The 19,492-nt window shown below is 41.0% G+C and overlaps 1 long non-coding RNA gene across 3 annotated transcripts; it reads right to left on the reverse strand.

Moving 5' to 3' along the window:
* Positions 1–3,574: 3,574 nt before the first annotated feature.
* On the reverse strand, positions 3,575–18,408 carry LOC132667659 (uncharacterized). Of its 3 annotated transcripts, none has more exons than XR_013555774.2 (5): positions 16,309–18,408; positions 14,701–15,171; positions 10,577–10,886; positions 8,105–8,278; positions 3,575–7,693 (listed from the first exon to the last, which is right to left on the reverse strand). It is a non-coding gene; the product is annotated as an uncharacterized LOC132667659 (long non-coding RNA). The 3 variants fall into 3 exon arrangements; XR_014137722.1 differs by adding an exon at positions 11,750–11,900 and having other exon boundaries at positions 8,105–10,886; XR_014137721.1 differs by having other exon boundaries at positions 8,105–10,886.
* Between the last annotated feature and the right edge of the window lie 1,084 nt (positions 18,409–19,492).

A 19,492-nucleotide genomic window follows, 5' to 3' on the forward strand; every position in this document is an offset into this window, starting at 1 on the left:
TTGAGAAGATGCTGGAGGAAAATTAGTAGCCCATACCAGAGTCCTGTTTTCTCCACTCTATAAGCATGATCCGTGGCTTTATCCCGATGTGTACCATGAACTGAAAAGCCAAGTCAATTTCTCAGATAATTCAAATCAGCCGAAGTTTATGGGAAGGGAGAATGAGTGGAGCAGAAATGTCTAGCTGTGGAAGCAGACCCAACCAAACCAAACCAAACCAAACCAAACCAAACCAAACCAAACCAAACAAAACCACTCAAGAATGTCTCCTCTTAGAATTCTAGAAAATGCTGTGGCTCAGGGTGAGTTGATTCCTGAACATGATTGGTTTCAAGTTGAAACTCTGTGAAATTTTACCAGGGGTGTATCTGTTTTGTAAATTATGCTATTTAAATTGAACACAATTTCATTTCTTCCGGCTTCTTTTGTTTTCAGGGCAAATCTGCTACCCTGAATATAGTGTCAACTCAAAATTATTACAGTGGAAATTTTAAGCACTGAAACTAATAGAGTATCCCCTGAGGTTGATATGGTTAGGAGAATTAGCATTGCTCTATATGGATTGGAATCCTGCCTCTATAACTCACTAGTTACATGATCCTGGGCAAGTTAAAATAGACATAATACAACCCAGTTGATTCGTTGTGAGAATTATAGGGTATTTAATACACAAACACACATACTTACACATGTGTACACATGTATATATATGCATATCTATATGTTTAGTTTACATCTGTGAGTGACAGTTTTGAAACATGAGTACAAATTCTTTCATTCTACTCCCATTGACAAATTGGGTTTATGATCCCTCTCCTTGAATCTGTTGGGCTTGTGACTGCTTAAGGAAGCACAGTGAAAGTGATCCTATATGTTTTCTGAGGCTAAGTCATAAAAGGCCATGTGGCTACCATTTTGTTCGCTGGAATGGTCTCATATGGAGCCCTAAGCCACCATATAAGAAGTCTGATTGACCAAAGACTGTCATGGTACAAGAAAGCCCCAGCTACATAAAAAAGACAGACAGGCATAGACACTGGTTGGCAGTCTTGGCTGACCCAACCTTTAAATCATCCCAGCCCAGGCACCAGGTATGTGAATAGAAAGCCTTCAAGTGATTCCAGCCCCAAAGTGTTTGGGTTACCAAGCTGTTGGAAGATTTCATCTGAGGTGGGAGACTTCATGCAACAGAGATAGAATCTCTGGGCCTAATAAAATGGCGATGTTTTACGTTGCTAAGTCTGAGGTAGTTTGTTTTACAGCAATAGATACATATGCCCTGGACCCCTTCCATCATCTCTGAGAGCATGGTTCACACTCAATAAATGAGAGTACAAGGAGACCTTTAATGCCAAAAGCAATGCTCAGTTAGTAGCAGTTAACAATTCCGATGAGACATATTCAAATAGACCTCAATAACTGGTGAGAGAGTTGAGGGATACCGCTCTCTTTCAGGCAACATTTCTTTTGAGTTTTGTATGTTGTTGTTGCCTTGGTCAGCTTGACGATAGATAGGTTGGGTGGCTTAAATGACGAAACGTTATTACCTCACAGTTCTAGAAGCTAGAAGTTCAAGTCGCCAGCATGATGGGTTTCTAATGAGATCTCTTCTCTTGGCTTGGCGATGGCTGCCATCTTGCTGAGTCCTCACATGGCAGGAGGAAAGAGAGAGCACGTTCTCTGATGTATCTTCTTATACAGGTGGCAATCTCATTATGAGGGCCCCATGCTCACAACCTCATCTAAATTTAATGATCTCCTGAAGGCCCTATCTCCAAACACCATCACACTGAGGGTTAGAGCTTCACATGTTAATTTTGGGGATACAGAATTCAGCGCATAGCAGTTATTTTGTAATGTGACACTGTTTTTGGTACTGATACACTCTCAATTTCCACATCAATTCTACAAAATGCATATTATTATATTGCTTATTTGATAAGTAATAGCTAGAAAAATTTTTCAAAATTTATGCCAATCCATGTGACAAAAGGTTTATTTAACTCCTATACCAAAAGCTCCTACAAATTTACAAGAAAAAGACAAATAACTTACTAGAAAAGATCCCTAGGGTGTAAAAAGCAAATCGGAAAAGGCATAATGCAAAAGAACAAAAACATATGCAAATAAACATGTGTAAAAATGCCCAAATTTCTGATAGTCAGAAAAATGCAATTTAAAATGGCAAGATACCTTTTTTACGCTTATAAGATTGGAAAACACTTTTTCTTAAAGTTATGTTTTCAAAGCTGACAAGACTCTGGGGAATAGGCACTTCCATATTGCTGAGAGGGATGGGAATATTGTTGAAAATAATTTAGCAATATTTACACACAATTAAAATGTGCCTATCCACTGATCTGGAAATCTTCCCTCTGAGAATAAACTCTTTGGAAATATATACATATAATATGTATATGCAAGACTCTGTGTATAGACCTACTTATTACAAGACTGGTGGTGATCGCACAATTTGGGGGACATAGGAACTAATCAAATGCATTATACCACCATAGTAAAGAACATTAGTATGAATGTTAGTGTGAATTTAAAAACTTGCATGATCTGTTGTCTGGTTACAAAAAGTATGTTTTCTAAAGAATAAAAACAGCTTACTTTTGTATAAGCATAGGGAAAAGAATGGATACTTAAACACCCAAAAGTTGAAATGGGTTACTGTGGGAGGTGGATGGCTTTTTTTTTTTCTTTATAAATCTCTACAATGCTGTGCTTATTACAGCAAGCACTTATTACAAAGTTGGAAAACATTTCAAAACCTATGCCTTACCAAATGGACCCAGATCATGTCATTTTTACCAGATACTCTACTTCCTTCCTTTGAAAGCTATCATGCATTCATTGCTGATAATATATATATTATATATATATAATATATATTATATATATTAATTATATAATATTAGTATTATTATTATTATATTATGTATATTATATATTATATAATATATTATAATATATTATATAATATATTATATATATTATATGTATTATATATAATATAATATATTATATATATTGTATAAAATATTATAATATAATATTATAATATTATTATATATTATTATATAATAAATATAATATAATATAATATAATATAATATAATATATATGATATGATATATATGATATGATATTTTTATATATTATATTATTATATTATATTATAATTATAATATTATAATATTAATAATAATATATTAATAAATAATATAATAAAGATATATTATAAATATATATATTATAGATATAAATAAATATAAATATAAGTATATAAATAAATATATATAATAAATATAATATATAATAAAATATATTAATAAATAATAATAAATATTATATATTGATATATAATATTATTATATTATAATATTATAATATAATATAATATTGTATTATATTATTTATATATTATATATATAATATATATTATATATTATATTATAATATAATATATAATTATATTATATATATAATATATATAATATATAATTATATGTATATAATTAATATATAATATTAATATTATATAATATATATATCTGACTTGCACAGAGTTAATCATAGTTAATGACATCACCATTCTGAATTTGGCAATCATATGTATATATGAAATTTATAGGAAATAAAACAGAAACTATAATAAGGGGCACTTGGGTGGCTCAGTTGGTTAAGCATCTGGCTGTTGATTTCGACTCAGGTCATGAGCTCACGGTTTGTGGGTTCAAGCCCTACATCTCTTTCTCTCCTTCTGTCTCTGCCCCTCCCCCACTCTCTCACGTTTTCTCTCTCTCTCTCTCTCTATCAAAATAAGTAAATAAACTTAGAAAAAAAGAAAATATAGTAAAACGTATCCTTCAAGCAATAGGAGAGCAAATCTATGTCGACAACCCAACATTCCTCAGGCACTGAGTTCAGGCCTAAGTATCTGTCATACTGCTTTAGGCTCTGACTTATTTTCTTTATACTCAGCCATTGGCTACCGATGCTTATTTTTATAAGGGTCTATGCAATGGAATTTGTGTGAAGAGCTATAGTAACTCCTTTCGGTGATTATTCTTTTCAGCTTTTTCCATTACTGATTACAAAATCAGTCAAACAGTCTCTCTGTTTGACTATAAGTGACCTTCTTAATTAAAAGAGATAAAGTCATCCAAAGCAGGCAGTGATAAAGAATTTGACCGAATTTGCATCATAAGACTTTCATGAAATTTTCCTTCAGTCCCTAAAGTATAGAAATCTGTAGGGAGTTGAATGAAAAGTTTAGACTTTTCCAGATGGAATGGGGAAAATGAATTTTTAGTTAAAAATGTAAGAACATTCTGCAGAAAACCTGGCTCCTTGGAAAAGTTATGTGCAACCCAAAATCATTTGAATTGTGAAAGGGCAGACATTGTAAATGATTAAACACATTGTAGCGACTGGGTTTCTCATTTGATTTGGCTTTTCTTTCCACACTATCTTGTCATAGAAGCACAGACTGGAACATTTGAACGGAAGCTGTTGAACAGAGTGGGGGGAGGCCAGTATGTTCCAAAATTCTTCTGTTTATTTATTTATATTTTAAAAATACTTATTCCTTATCTAGCCTATCATTTTATATTTCTATCTTTAGTTTTTAATATAGGGTTTTACTAGAATTCTGCTTAGAATTCCTTCTCAGCTTTGGCTGAACAGAGTACCAATATTTTAGCTTTTCTGGAAGGGCTTAAAGTGTACTTAAAGTGGAATACTCTTATTTTTATCCAGCGTGTGCTATTTTTATAATGAAACGGACCATTGAAAGGCTTTTAAATGTAATACAAATTTATGTTTTATTGCAAGGTATTCTAGATAGTGCCCAAACATGAAGTCTTAAGGAAAAAGAAAAACACCTAATAAAATAAAAAAACCCAAAAAACCAAAAACCAAAAACCAAAAACAAAAACTTCCCCTCTGTAAAAGTCTACATGCTATGTGATATATTTTTAGTCTACTAGGCGTATATCACCATTGTTTGCATGAGGAAAGAGAGAAAATCTAAATTAGGGATCTGAGTTTCACCTCTTTACCTCAAGGATTCAATGCGCATATTTAAATCAATGTGCATTATTAAATCAATAATAATGAAACAGTGGGTTTCCCGTTAGAGGCAGTGTGGTCTAATGGCTAAGAGTGATGCTATCTGGGCTTAACTATCCCTACCATCTCCTAGCTTTCTGCCTTGGGACACATTTTTTAAACTTTCCAAGCTTGTTTACTGTCTTTAAAGAGGAGATAGTAGTTGTAACTATATCTCTGTGTTCTTAGAATAATGAAAAGATAGGACATATGTCGGTTAACAGAGTGCACGGCACACTGTGGGAGATCAGTAAAAGTTAGCTATCATTATTTATTGTTATCTGAAAACGTTCATAGGATGTTTAATGAAAACATTCACTAAAACCAATGGCTACAAAAGGGCATGCTGAGGGCAGCCGAAAGGGAAGTGAAGAATGCAAATATTCTGGAATCTTATTGATAAGTTCGTTGGTATTTTTGAGGTCTCTTTCTTTTTTTAATGTTTTATTTATTTTTTGAGAGAAAGAGAGAGACAATGCAAGCAGGGGAGGGGCAGAGGGGGAGACACAGAATCTGAAGCAGGCTCCAGTCTCAGAGCTGTCAGCACAGAGCCCGACGAAGGGCTCGAACCTACGAACCGTGAGATCATGACCTGAGCCGAAGCCGGACGCTCAACCAACTGAGCCACCCAGACGCCCCTTGAGGTCTCTTTGTACTGTAGCCCTCTTGCCCTCAACCCCAATGTTTAGGCTAGGCGGGCACTGAACAGGGCCGTCTGAAAAGAGTGGCTGTTACTCAGGTCTCACCGACTAGCTCCACATGGAAACGTCATTCCAGTGATGCTAGCTCTTCCGTTATTTTGGAGCAGCTGCAAACCACATATTTAGACAAAACTTTCCAGATTTTTAACTCTCTAGAAGGCAAAAAAAATTTTCTGTAGGTTGGATCTAGTTTGTTTTTTTTTTAATTTCTTTTTTAATGTTTATTCTTGAGACAGAGACCAAGCGTGAACAGGGGAGGGGCAGAGAGAGAGGGAGACACAGAATCTGAAACAGGCTCCAGGCTCTGAGCTGTCAGCACAGAAACCGACGTGGGGCTCGAACCCACAAACTGTGAGATCATGACCTGAGCCGAAGTCGGACACCCAACCGACCGAGCCACCCAGGCGCCCCTGGATCTAGTTTTTTTTGAATCCCCTTCTAGGTTCTTTACTCAGCGGGTATATAATAGCTTTTTCTTTCATGTTCTCCACCCCAAATAAGGAGGAAGAAAGAGGTTGCTGGGCTCTGGGGAACCAATTTCAAACAGAAAACCTGTTAGTTTTCTCACCTGGGCCCCCTGGGCATTGCAGACTAGATAGGTATGCCACATAGCATAGCCTGGGGTGGTGCGTCCTGTAGACCTGGAACCTTCCCTGTGTGTGCGTGTGTGTGTGTGTGTGTGTGTGTGCGCGCACACGCGCGCGCGCGCACACGCACACACATAGGGAGCTAGTTATCGAATGCCCCGCAGATGGTGACATTTATTGACCTAAGTGGAAAAATCCATATTGGTTACACATGTAAATTACCAGTTTTAGTACCATTCAGGCTTCATCCTCATATATATTCTCCAATACGGGAGAATCAAAGTTAGCTAAATAGGGATGACATTATTGATAACTGCTTCCAAGTCACATCTGAAGCTATAACTTCAAACAACGTCCCTTCTACAACGATTTGTTGAGCATCAACCACATGCTGCTGTCTTCACCCTTTTTCATCTGGTCCTCCTGGTGACCAGCAGTGTGAATATACTGGGGTACAGTGAGTGGCAGTGAGAGCAAAAAGGCTCCTATGGGTTCTGGGACGTGTGCCTTTGTCCTAGTGAGTCCATGGCTTTATCAAATGATCCCATCAGCAAAACCTCATTCGGAAAACTAAACACCCAAACTGACCATAATTTTATTAACTGTCTGTCAAGGGCAGAATACAATGAACCACCTATAGGTTAAAGAGAAATCAACAACCAAACCAGGTGGAGAATTTAACACTCTTTCTTTCAGCTTTTCTTTATTCCACTGAGTCCTACCAAGCTGAATTCGGTAAACTCAAATTTCCTGGAAGAATTCAGATTAAGTAACAACATTTAATAAGCAATAATCGTTAACGGGATTTTTCCTACCCAAATTTACATCTTTAATATGTTTTGTGAGGATACCCTGAGTTTTACTCTTTCCTGCCATGACAAGTCTAGCCTGCTGTCTCTCCCCTGGCTTGTTCCAGCTCAGGGATTTAATTTATATTTTAAGTAAACGAAGTGTTGACGTTAGACGGTGCGCAGCTCAAAGACTGACACCCTCTAGACCCCGCTAGCCACATGCAATCTGAGGGTGCGTGATTCATTTCTCCTGGAAATGAGTGCTAGCCCTCAACACAGCCCTCTGAAGACACAAAGGAAGACATATACCTGACTGTTCTTGGGGCGGACACTGCCTCCGTGCTAACACACATTGTAGCTCTTGTCTTCAGTTAGTTTTTCTGACACACAATCTCTTCAAGTCTTCCCCATGTTGGGACTCAAACCGCATAATCCTCTATTTTGTGATCTAATTGAGTGGAAATCCTTTCCCTTGGTAATGGAGAGCTTTAGAGCACTAGAAAAAAAAAAGCAAATGCCTTTAATATTATGCAATATGCTGTTTTCCTGGGGTGAGCATTGAGACTTTAATGGGAAAATAATACTAACTCGGAAACTTAATCTTTTTCAATTTCTATTTTGCTCTTTCATATCGAGCCCATTCTCTTAGGTCACACACAAATGTTTTCTCCATGAATGTGGATCATGCGACTATCTACTGAAAGGATTAAGTGAGTTCATGTGTGTGACAGACCCAGAACAGGATCTGGAACATGGTTAATAGTCAAATCTTGATGATGATGATGATGATGATATAAACTTCCCTGTGGAGTTTTGTCATTTTGCTTGTTTAGGCTGTGCACCCCGTGCCTTGAATTCTGTGTCAGAACCTCTAGTGATAATACTTAGGGCAGGAGGGTTTCCCTACCCGAAAGCTGCAGAATACCACTTCATGTCGACGAGCATCCTGCCTCTCGTAGTCAGTTGTACCTTGCAGGTGCTTCCAGATTGGGACTTGACCAATGCATCTGCAGATTTTTGCTGAATGCTTATTATGTGGGAGGCACAGGCTTGCAAAATACTTTTGGGAATCTTCCTTGCTCTAAGGGAGTTGATCACATAGGTAGAAAGACAAAACAAAAGGTGAATTTAGAAGATATTAAAACACAACAGAAAAAAAACTAGAGCAAGACTGAAGTGTGTTCAGGAGAGACAAATGAGTGATGCAGACACGGTACTTCTGAGGAGGGGATAACTTATGCCAAATGGAGTAGAGTCAACAGGTCTCAAGCAAGAAGTGGGTCTCAGAGTAATCCTCAGATGTGGAGGATTGCATTCAGCAAGCTAAAAGGTTAAATCCTGAAATACTAATTTATGTGCTTGCCAGACGTTCTGTTCCCTGTGACCATTTTCCCCTCTTCCAGCCGCAGTGAAGCAAACGCAAAGGCTCATAGAAAAGCCCATTCTAAGTGGGGACCTTTTAGGGTACATGGAGCCGAGTTTTACCTCCATCTTTAAATAAAACTGTATCAGGAAAAGGGAGAGGGGAGGGCTGACCGATAGCGGGGAAGAGAAGGAATGGGGTATGTGCCAAAAGAAGGACCTGCCAGCTCCAGGACCAGGGAGCTGAACAGAGGCAGATTGGGCACTGGTTATTGTCTAAGGCGGACCTCAAAGAGCCTTTGGATAATGGCCTACTCTTTCCTCTCTTACTTATTGCTTGTGGATTACCCGTCATCTTTAGGTGCTAAACTTCCATACGTCCATTTTCTACCTCACCTCTAACAGAGGTGAGAGGGCATAGACAATTTATGGAATGGAGAGGTGTCATGCAGGACCCTGGAGTCAAAGTAGGATCCAACAGAACCAATCAGGAATATCCCTTTGACTGAGGACGTTAATGACCACCGTGTCCCTGATTATACACAGAAAAGGACAGTATAAAAACTAGCATCTAATGTGTTTAGAAGAGGTAGATTTGAATAGTTGGTAAGTGTATGAACAGTGCCTCTGACAACTGGACTCTTAACTTTTATAAAGAGTTTGTCCCATGAGGCAGATACTATGTTCAACCACACATAAAGACTTGAGAATTGCCTACAGACACGTCTTCAGTAACCACCTTAATCTCTTATGTTAACCAAATCGTGAAATACTATTCTTTTAGGATTGTCTCGAAAGATCATTACCACATGGCTGTCCTGTATAAGTGAAGAAATACCACGTAGCGATGTAATTAACACAGGGTTTCAGGAGTGAAATGGTAGAGCTGGCTCGTACAGCAGATGGTTTAACAACTGCCAACATGCAGAGAGAGAAAAGCTGAGAAATCAGCTTGTCCTTTATTTACTTTTGGACCTGTACTCTCTTTGTCAGACTCCAGCCAGCTGAAAGATCCAGTGATCATCCGTCCATCCATCCGTCCATCCATCCATTCAACACATATTTACTGAATGACTACTATGTACTAGGAATTCATCTACAAGCAAGGATTTTTGGCAGTGGGGAAAAATATAGAGAGAAATTCCTGGTATCATAGTGCTTATACTTTAGTAGGGGCCGATAGAAGAGAAATAAAATAAATAGGTATAAAATAAAGCAGATAAGGGGAAAAAAAGAAAATGAGAAAGGGACACGGAAAGGGACAGGGTCAGTCCCTTGAGGCTTAAATTTGAAAAGAATGGTCAGGGAAGACCTCTCTGGGAAGGTGACTTAGAGTGAAGGCCTGAGGGAACCCATCATGGAGTGAGCCATGGGGATAATTGGAAGTGTTCCAATAGTAAATCATCAAGGACAAAGTCCCTGAGCTAGTTTACGGTACATAAGGGCTATTGTGTGAGCAGAAAACTGAATTTTTCTGAATTTCAATGATTCTGACATGCTTATATCAGCAAATGACACATGGCAAGCCTTTGGTCAAGGTACACTTACATGCACTCTATGTTTAAAGCTATGTATTGCCAAAAGATGCTTAAGCTAAATATTGACTTAATTTTCCCATATACATACATTATGTTCCTGTCTGGAAATAGAGTACCAAGTCATTTCAGCAGGATTGGAAGTTTCTCCGATACTGGAAAAGGCTGTGCCACTCGGTGCCTAGGAAGTTGGGGATGGCAGAAAGTGACTACAATTCATGATTGCCTATTGACAAATTAAAACAGAAATTGTGATGACCTGACCTCATTCTAATGCAAATCCGTAACAAGCAGAGGAGCAAGGAAACTCTTTCCAGTGTCATGCCCCCTTTCCTATGCCCCTTATTAGATTTACATAACGTTGCAATCTTTCACGGAGGTCAGCACTCAGCATGCTCTGGCTTTTAACTGGCATCATTAATCAATGTGATGTTAATCCAGGAGAAACAGCTATCACACAAGGGCAAGTGGTAGGAACCAACCTTGTTGTCTCATGGATGAAGGTGACATTTTTGATGGCAGGGTTTATTCATCCCTGCGCACTTCACCCCCTCAGCAGGTCTCATGAGGCCAGTAGCTCATTTCGACAAAGCTGTCTTCAACCTCTAATCTCGGCCACACTCCTGCTGCCACAGTGCTCTGATGGGTGGGCTCTCAAAGTGGACACTGGAAATCTTCGGATGTCAAGAAGCTTCATGTCGTATTCCACGGCAAGAGACGACCATCTTCATTGGGAGCCACATTCCTGGTGCTCTCAGGGAATTCCGTTTTGAGTGCTTTCACTTTGTGGAGCTAAAACCGCAAACGCATTTGTCTTTTCATAATTGTAGTTTATACGTTAGAGCAAAGTGGGGTAGAACTCAATCATCTGTACCGTGAGCCAGTTTGGGGGTCTACTAGCCCTCCCAGCTTGTAGTTCAATTATTGGTGAGTGATCTTACAATTTATTTGTCATGGTGCCTGGCATGTTTAGAAGAACGTGTGTTATGTAAATTACACATCTGGCTTCTCCCAAATCCTTTTTCCACCTGTCTTCTTCTTCTTATTTTTACCAGAAGTAAAGCATTTCTGTGTGTGTGTGTGTGTGTGTGTGTGTGTGTGTGTCTGCGTGAAGGTAAATGGGTAGACAGAGTTCTGATTCAGAAGATAGGAGATGGACTTCTTCCCCACCCCCACTATACTACACGTTTCCTGGGGCTGAGGGGGGGGCGGCATTTGTCCACACCTCACTTAATCTCTGCCTCAATTTCCTCAACAGTAAGAAAAGGATACCTTTTTCCAAAAAAGGCTTTTGTGGGAATAAAATGAGCTGATACATGTAAATAACATCAAGGCTATAAGTTTTATCACAGCTTTAATGTATTGATCATTATGAGCGCAGATGGAACCCCCAGATGTTAACTTCGCAGCTTTGGGGAAATTATTTTAAAAACTACCTGTTAGTCCAAAAATTATCGTTGTTTAATAATAAAATTATTTAAAAATTATTTTCTAACTCCCCTGTGGGGGGAGGGCAGGTTTTATGCAAACGTGCAGGCCATCATTTGACAAAAGCTCGGTCAACAGCAGCTATCAGGGTTTGCTTGGGACGTGGGAAGTGTGCCAAAGGTCTGAACAAGGCAAAGCCCCAGAAACCCAACTTCGGGAGACCTCACCCTGTGCTGGAAGCCTGGGAGCAGGGCAGTGGTGTGGCAGCCTTCTGTCCCCAGGGGCTCTGCTTCCTGCTTCAGGCTCTATGGCTGGTGGCTCCGCCCTTTCCTGGCTCGGGTGTGGACACGCTGGCCTTGGTCCCTCTCTGGGCCGGCACTGGGGTGGAACAGGAGCACAGCTTCTTTGACAACCCCTCCCTCAGAAATGAATTCCAAAGCCTAACCGCAGATTTCATTCATCTCAACAAAGGATTACTTCTATTCAGTTTTATTGACTGCTTAGGAATTACGAACGGTACAGTCGTATTCGCATTCAAGGGAGATCTGAGCAATAGCCATTTTGCTCGTTGGAGTTCAGTGCCTGAAATGTTTTCCCTTCTCCCAGGTGCTGCACCTCAGGACTGTTGTCTGTGGTCAGGGCACTCAACACGACAGACTTGTGCACAGTATACAAACTTAAACAATTTTTTCCCCCCCAGGGGTGCCTGGGTGGCTCAGTGGGTTAGCGTCCGACTTGGGCCCAGGTCACATCTCACCGTCCGTGAGTTCAAGCCCCGCGTCAGGCTCTGGGCTGAGAGCTCGGAGGCTAGAGCCTGCTTTGGATTCTGGGTCTCCCTCTCTCCGCCCCTCCCTAGCTCACGCTCACTCTCTCTCTCTGTCAAAAATAAACTTGAAAACAAATGTTTTTTCTTTAATGTGTATTTATTTATTTTTCAGACAGAGAGAGAGCAAGTGGGGGAGGGGCAAAGAGAGGGGGAGAGAGAGAACCCAAAGCAGGCTCTGTGCTGTCAGCTCAGAGCCTGGCTCTGGGCTTGATCTCACAGACGGGATCGTGAGATCGTGACTTGAGCCGAAATCAAGTCAGACACTCAACTAACTGAGCCACCCAGGTGCCCTACCAACATGTCTTTTTTTTTAAGCTAGAATGTTTCCTTTCTCCAATCTGCGGAAATGTATTGGCTAATGCTTAAACTGCACGTGATAAGAACTTTTAAATTATAATTCAGTAGTAAATCAATCATCAGAAGTGTATGAAAGTGTGCCTATTACTGTAAGTCAGACAAGGGCTAATGACACAAAAAATAATTGTGTTGTTTGGTATATTTGAGCAAACATTTATTGAATGCCTACTCAATAACAGGTGCTATGCTTGGCATTGAGGAGAAAAAGATGAGCAAGACATAGTTCCTATCTTCAAAAAGCCCATAAAGGGGTTGGGGGTGATGTAGGTGGGGCACAGCAAACCAACATTTTCAATACATAAATGTGCTAGAGGAAAACTCAGGTGGTCGTGGAAGCCAAAAATGGAATCTCCGATCTACAAGTTCAGAGAAGGCTGCCCTGGGGCCCGCGTGGCATGTGAGGATGAAAGGAATCAGCCAGAAAAACGGACCGAAGGGTGGGCAAGAGAGGGAGGAGTCTGCCTTTGGGTGAAGAGCAAGGCAACAGCCCAAAGATACAAAACACGCCTGCAGATACAGAGACAAGGAAGGTGTGTGGCAGGATATAGGGGAAGATGAGCCTGGAGAGAAAGATAGACAGTGTAGACCCAGGGAGTCTGAGACACCTGCTATGGGATTTGGAGTTTACTCTCGGGTAGGCGGTGGTTGGAAGAGGCTGAGAGTAGCTCACTGCACATGGGCCCATCCCTGGAAGATCCAGGGATATTTTTTTTTTATGATAAAGCCCATCAGGCCACCAAGTGTAAAGGAATGTCAGAAAGGCCCACACCTAGGAAGGCTGCGTTGTCCTTAACAGCTGATAAACATGGTGACTTCTGCTTCCAAGCATTGTTCGTGTTCAGCGCTTGCTACTAAACTTTCTTTTCCAAATTTTAACTCCACGTTTTCATAAGTACTGAGCTAGATTATTTTAACACAGTGCTTTCCAACTTTAAAATTTTTCATGTTAAAAATAATGAGAGCCCACACTAGGATGAAGTGACAAAGCTGTTCGCAAGTTAAGGGCAATTCCATCCTTCACTTGCCTTTTCCCCAAGGCTTTCAGTGCAAGAGGTGAGGAGAAAAGCCACATCTTGGGTGCCGACTGTTTGAGACAGAGCCACGACTGATCGGAAACCTTTGTTTTAACTTTTATGCCCCAATCTTCTCATGTTTCCTAAACAAGTGTGCATTTTACTCAACAATTGCTTACTACGTACCCACTGTGGGCACACAGGGCACTGGATGTGGGCTGCAGTGGGGAGCAAGATAAATGGAATTTCTGTTCTCAAGGAGCGAAATAACCGGCGGTGATGGCTGTTGGGGAGTGAGGTGGGCTTGGAGAAATAAATAGAAATTACTGGAAAGCATGTCAAATGTGACGATGGGAACACTATATTTGGTAGCACACAACAAAAGCACGGTCCTAGATTGGGCGGCAGAAAAGGCTTCCCTACAGGAATTGACATTTCAGCAGAGAGCTAGAGGATGTGTAGGCGTGAGCCAAACAAACAGAAGGAAGAAAAGTGTTCCAGGCAGAGGGACAGCTTGAGTGAGAGTTCCAAAGGCAAGTGGGAACATGGCACTTGCAAGAATCCAAAGGAACTCCCTGTGGGGGAGGGGAGCACTTAGACGTGAAGGGTTAAGAGCCGGAAGGAAACTGCGGCTGGTCAGGGAGGGCTTTGGCAGCCATGGGAAGCACCTCTTCGCCTCCTCTGACCAAGGGAGGCTTTAAAATCCCTTCCGTGCTTTACATTTGAGAACAGCGACTCTCAGAGAAGTTAAACAGCTTCCCTAGAATCAAATGGCTTTAGGCCGACCAGGCCACTGTGTCTTCGAAGAAGACCAGAATCAGGCCTTGACATAGGATTTCATTCTTTGGGGGATGAGCTGAGGAAACACCAGGAAGAGAGTGGACAAGGGCGAAAGAGGAGAGGCAGCTAATGAAAGGCGAGGTAGCGAGCAGGTATCAGCTGGGTAACTGGACTGTCACCCCAGGAGAAACTCAACATTTACCTTGGAGTTCCTGCACCTGAGGGAGAAGGGAGCTGGAGACCCCAGTTCCTGATGGTTTTGGGTTGAAGACCACCACAGAGGTGGGGGGAGATATTCATTCTCAGGTGCTTCGGTCTGTCACGGGGAGATATTCAGAGAACTCCCTCCGGCAAAGGAATGCAGTGTAGAGATTCAGGCATTTGGAAGGCTGGTCTGTGTGCACTGTGGTTCCGAGGCTGAGGGCATGGGGACCACCATGCCGCTGCACAGTTCCAGGGCCCCGGACACCGGTGTCCCAATCCTGAGTCCTTATGTCACGCCACACTTGTATTCGCCTGAATGCCAGCTGGCTGTCTGGTGAAAGACGTGCAGCTACAGAATACTCTGGCACTCTGTGCCGAGGCCTCAGCAACTCTCAGGCTCAAGGCCTATGTGTCCTGCATCCCAGGACAGACTTCTCGGTATTCCCCTCTTTACTCTGGTATCTCGAGGCTGAAGGAAAACAGGCCGTGGCGAAGGACCCGTTAATTGGAAAGTGTCGAGTTTAACTAAGGAAATGAAAGAAACTCAACAGAATGAGAATTTAATGAGAAATAGGGTATGGAATGACATCAAGCACTAGGCTTAAAAAAAAGTTGGACCAATTAGGGTAAAGTCATTTGGTTTGGGATTTGGGGGGCAAGCTGACTCAGAGCAGTTTTCCAGAAATGAATGAGTCATAAGTTTTGGGGAATCTGATATTTAGTGGCTTAGTTTGGGGGCTAAAAAAGTTCATCGTAGTTTATCTTAATAATTTGTCTTATAAGAGGCCATGGGACAGAAGAACGAACAGGTTCTGGCCCAGCTTTTCCTTCCCAGCTTTCTGCCCTCATCACACGTTTATTGTGGTAGGCACTGTGGATTTAAACGTCATCATTACGGTTCAGGTGCTCAAAGAGCTCATAGGCTAGAAGAGGACAGAGAAGGGCACGCTGCCTAACAAGTTATGGGACCTTGGGACAGTCCATCTGCCTTTCTGGGTCTCTTTCATTAAGAAGGGCCTGGATGGATGAGATCAGTGGTTCTCAACCCTGGGCCTCTAGTAGAAGCACTCAGAGAGCTTTAAAAGAATGCCAGTGCCCCGGCTGGCTCCACACCCAGAGATTCATTCTGTCTACCTGCTCTGGGATAGGGTCCCAGCACAGGTATTTCTCAAAAAGCTACCGAGGTGATTCTACTGTGTCGTTGAGGTTAAGAATCACTAGATGATAACTTTCAAGTTTTTGGTAACTGAGGAACTCTGGCTTTCCCTGAACAGTTTGCTCTCTGTTTATCTCAGCAGAAGGTAGAAGCTAGTAGCTGGGAATCGGGTTCCTTATTTGGGACTGGTATAAACATAGCATGAGAACCCTGGAGCTCTGGGTTAGGCGACCACACGTCGCAGGGACTCTGAGTGGAGAGTTTACCTCAATAGGATGCATAGAAAACTCACTCCAGAAATAACAGGTGCCCGATTTTTTTTTTTTTTTTGTTCCTCAGAAGACACATTCTTAATGCCAACAACTAATTATCATACCAAGAAAACAAAAACTGTGAGGAAGAGCAGAGGCGGGTTCGCAGTGCCACCGAGTTGTACAAACCATGACTCACTCTTGTTCGAGGCTGAGGCATCTTTGTGGCATTTCTCTGAGAAGTGCTCGGTGGTTGCTTCGCAAAGGAAAGAGGGCAATGTACTTTGCTGTGGGCCTGAAGCGAAAGGGAAATCTTCTCCAGTCTCCTGCATCCTCTGGTTGGATTCAAACCACGCCTCCCAGTGAACTTTCCATGGTCGGAATGGAGAGCAGTTGGCTTCCCTATCCCTGTTCTGGCTTGTTCTCTATACTAACAACCTCTCCTATTACGTAGAAGGCAATTAAAGGATGAGCTGAGAAGCTGGCATCTTTCCTTTAAAGTAAAAGCCAGAAGCTTATGTTTTACTGGTGACAGTCTCCTGAAAAAACAAATTTCTTATTAGTAACGGCATAGGAGCCCTTGGAACAATCTCAGCTCATGGTTAGCTTGGAGCCTGCCTCGTGCTCTTCCCAAGTCCTCTCTGACATATGGCAGACAAAGCCTCTCCCTAAGAGCACCAACCCCACATAAGTACCTCACCTTGTCTTTTTTTTTTTAATTTATATTCAATTTATTTAAACTAAGAAGAAGAAAGAAGAAGAAGAAGAAGAAGAAGAAGAAGAAGAAGAAGAAGAAGAAGAAAGAAAACATTTCATTTCTCAACCTCTGCCTCTTTGCCATCACCAATCTGTTCTCGGTATCTATGAGCTTGTTTTTGTTTTTGAGATTCTACATACCAGAGAGATTATATGGCATTTGTCTTTCTCTGTTTGACCTATTTCATGTAGGAGGAACCTAGAATTCTCTGCAGGAACTGATTCTTCAGGGCAAGTTGAGGAAATGACTTGGAGGCATGTACAAATTGCCTGTACTTTTCCTTGCCGGCTGCAAAGCCAGTATTGTTCCATCTAGTGGAATGTGTACAAAAAGCCACAGGAACCGCATCTATCTATCTGTTGATAAATTTCTTGTTTCATTTTCTGCAGACTGTGCAGTGGCCACTTGGAATCATGGGATTGGATAAATCGACTGATTCCAAAGGTGCCCTCAATTTCAAAGACAGAGGCCTGTATCTTCCCAATGAACACTTGGGTGGGTTAAAACTTACAGTGACGTACGTAACCCCTCAAAGCCAGTTTCATAATATACAGTAGGGGCAGGTAACAAGGGCATCAAAAATGGGAATAGAATTTTCTAATTTGTGCAGTCTTCCACTTAAATTATTATTTTATCTGAAAAGCAACGCATGTTCTTGTAGAAAATACAGAAAATGCAGGAATCAGATTTTAGAAATCACTATATTCGTACCCCCAATAATGAACATTATAGCTTGTTACATTTTCTTGTAGTCTTTTTTTCCTTCATGTGGCTTTTTGGTAACATACATTTACGTATCTGCGAATGCTTATATGGCAACATATGTATATGTGTAACAATATAATATTTAGTAGGCAAGTAAACCTTTCTGGGATTTCAATGTCTTTATCTTCGTGCTGGGGATAACCACAGCACTTACTCAACTGCGAGTATTAAACAAGTTAATACAAAGAACAGTTAGAACATGCTTGTTACGTATCAGCATTCTTTGAAGGCTAGGTATTATTTTACTACTATAATGTAATTGTGCATCCTGCTTTTTTTCATGTAGCTTATAATGTGCACTTTCCCACATTTGTATATACTTATTACAAAATGTCCTTTGCAATGGCTACATAATATCCTACTGACATCGAATTATTTTTAATTGAACAACATGATACTTCTCCGTATTTCTTTCCATAAAGCTGGGTGGAAGATTTTTTTTTTTTTCAGGCTAGATAGCCTAGCCAAAATACCATCAACTAACAGTCAAATCTTTCTGAATGGGTTGCCAAATAGAATCCCTAGTTAAAATTGAAATTCAGGTAAATAAAACGAGCCATTTTTTAGCACGTGTGTCCCCAAATTGCACGGAATGTACTTATACTGAAATATTATTTGTAGTTTCTGTGAAATTCAAATTTAACTGGGCTGTCTGTATGTCTATTTGTTAAGTCTGGCCACCCTAGGCAGCGGATCTGTTTATCCTGCCTAATTGATGCTACTTTTTCAAACAAGAAAGTAGTTTTCATTCTTATGGGCAATCCACCATTTGGTAAAAGCTCAGCAGAAAACCAATGGGAAGAAAAGAAAAAAGAAAAAAAAAAGAAAAAAAAGGAAAGAAAAAAGAAAGACACGTGGTATCTACAGACTCAAAAAGATCAAAGTAATCACAGTGTGCCTAACCAAAATTATTAAATGTGTAAAAAAAGCAAAGTATTTATGAGTAGCTATTAATTTTCTGTTTTGAAAGTACTGCAGGGAAATTCACTCCGGTTTTGCAGATGATCATTAATACTGCTTGTGATTTACAGGGTTGTTCTAGGCTGTTGGCTTCTCAGATAGAAGATGGTCATGTGTCAGCTCACACCTGCTCATACTTTTGGGAAACTCAGCTGAAGATTTAGCCAAAGGCCAAACCATCTGTTGCCAGTTTCTTGAAGGATAGAAACTCTCTCCCTAGACCCCACCTGCAGGGACCTTTCTCAGCCATTTGTAGACCAGTGGGGTACTGAGAGAGGTTTCCCAAAGGCTTTACACAAGAAAGAAGGTATCATGGGGCGCCTGGGTGGCTCAGTCAGTCAGTAAAGGGTCCCACTTCGGCTTAGGTCATGATCTCACAGTCTGTGGGTTCAAGCCCCGCATCGGGCTCTGTGCTGAGAGCTCAGAGCCCGGAGCCTGCTTCGGATTCTGTGTCTCCCTCTTTTTCTGCCCCAACCCCTGCTTATGTTCTGTCTCTCTCTTGCTCTCTCAAAAACAAATAAACTTAAAAAAAAAAAATGAAGACATCGCAAGACCTCTGAGGTCTGGAAGAATCAAAGGGTCCTCTATGAGCCATTTGCTGCTTACTCAGCGATGCTCCAGCATTTGCATATTAGAGGGGCTTCTTAGAGCTGCAAATGGTTGGAAAGGGGGGCTCAGAGCCTTGGCTTGAAGCTGCCCTTTCAGAGCAAAGTACAATGTCTTTCCTTAGACGGAATGTTTCTTTGGGACGGCTGAAGGAACAGGTGAGAAAAGGGGTGGCGGTGGCAGCTTGTGGGTGCCCCCCACACACGCTCCATGTCGTGGCTGCTGGCATCATTAGCAGTTGGCACAGAGTTTGAAGGATGAAAAAAAAAAGGAAAGGCTAGTGCTCTTAAATATG

Source organism: Panthera onca, chromosome B2 (assembly GCF_046562875.1).
Source record: "Panthera onca isolate mPanOnc1 chromosome B2, mPanOnc1 haplotype 2, whole genome shotgun sequence".
In the NCBI taxonomy this organism is placed as follows: domain Eukaryota; kingdom Metazoa; phylum Chordata; class Mammalia; order Carnivora; family Felidae; genus Panthera; species Panthera onca.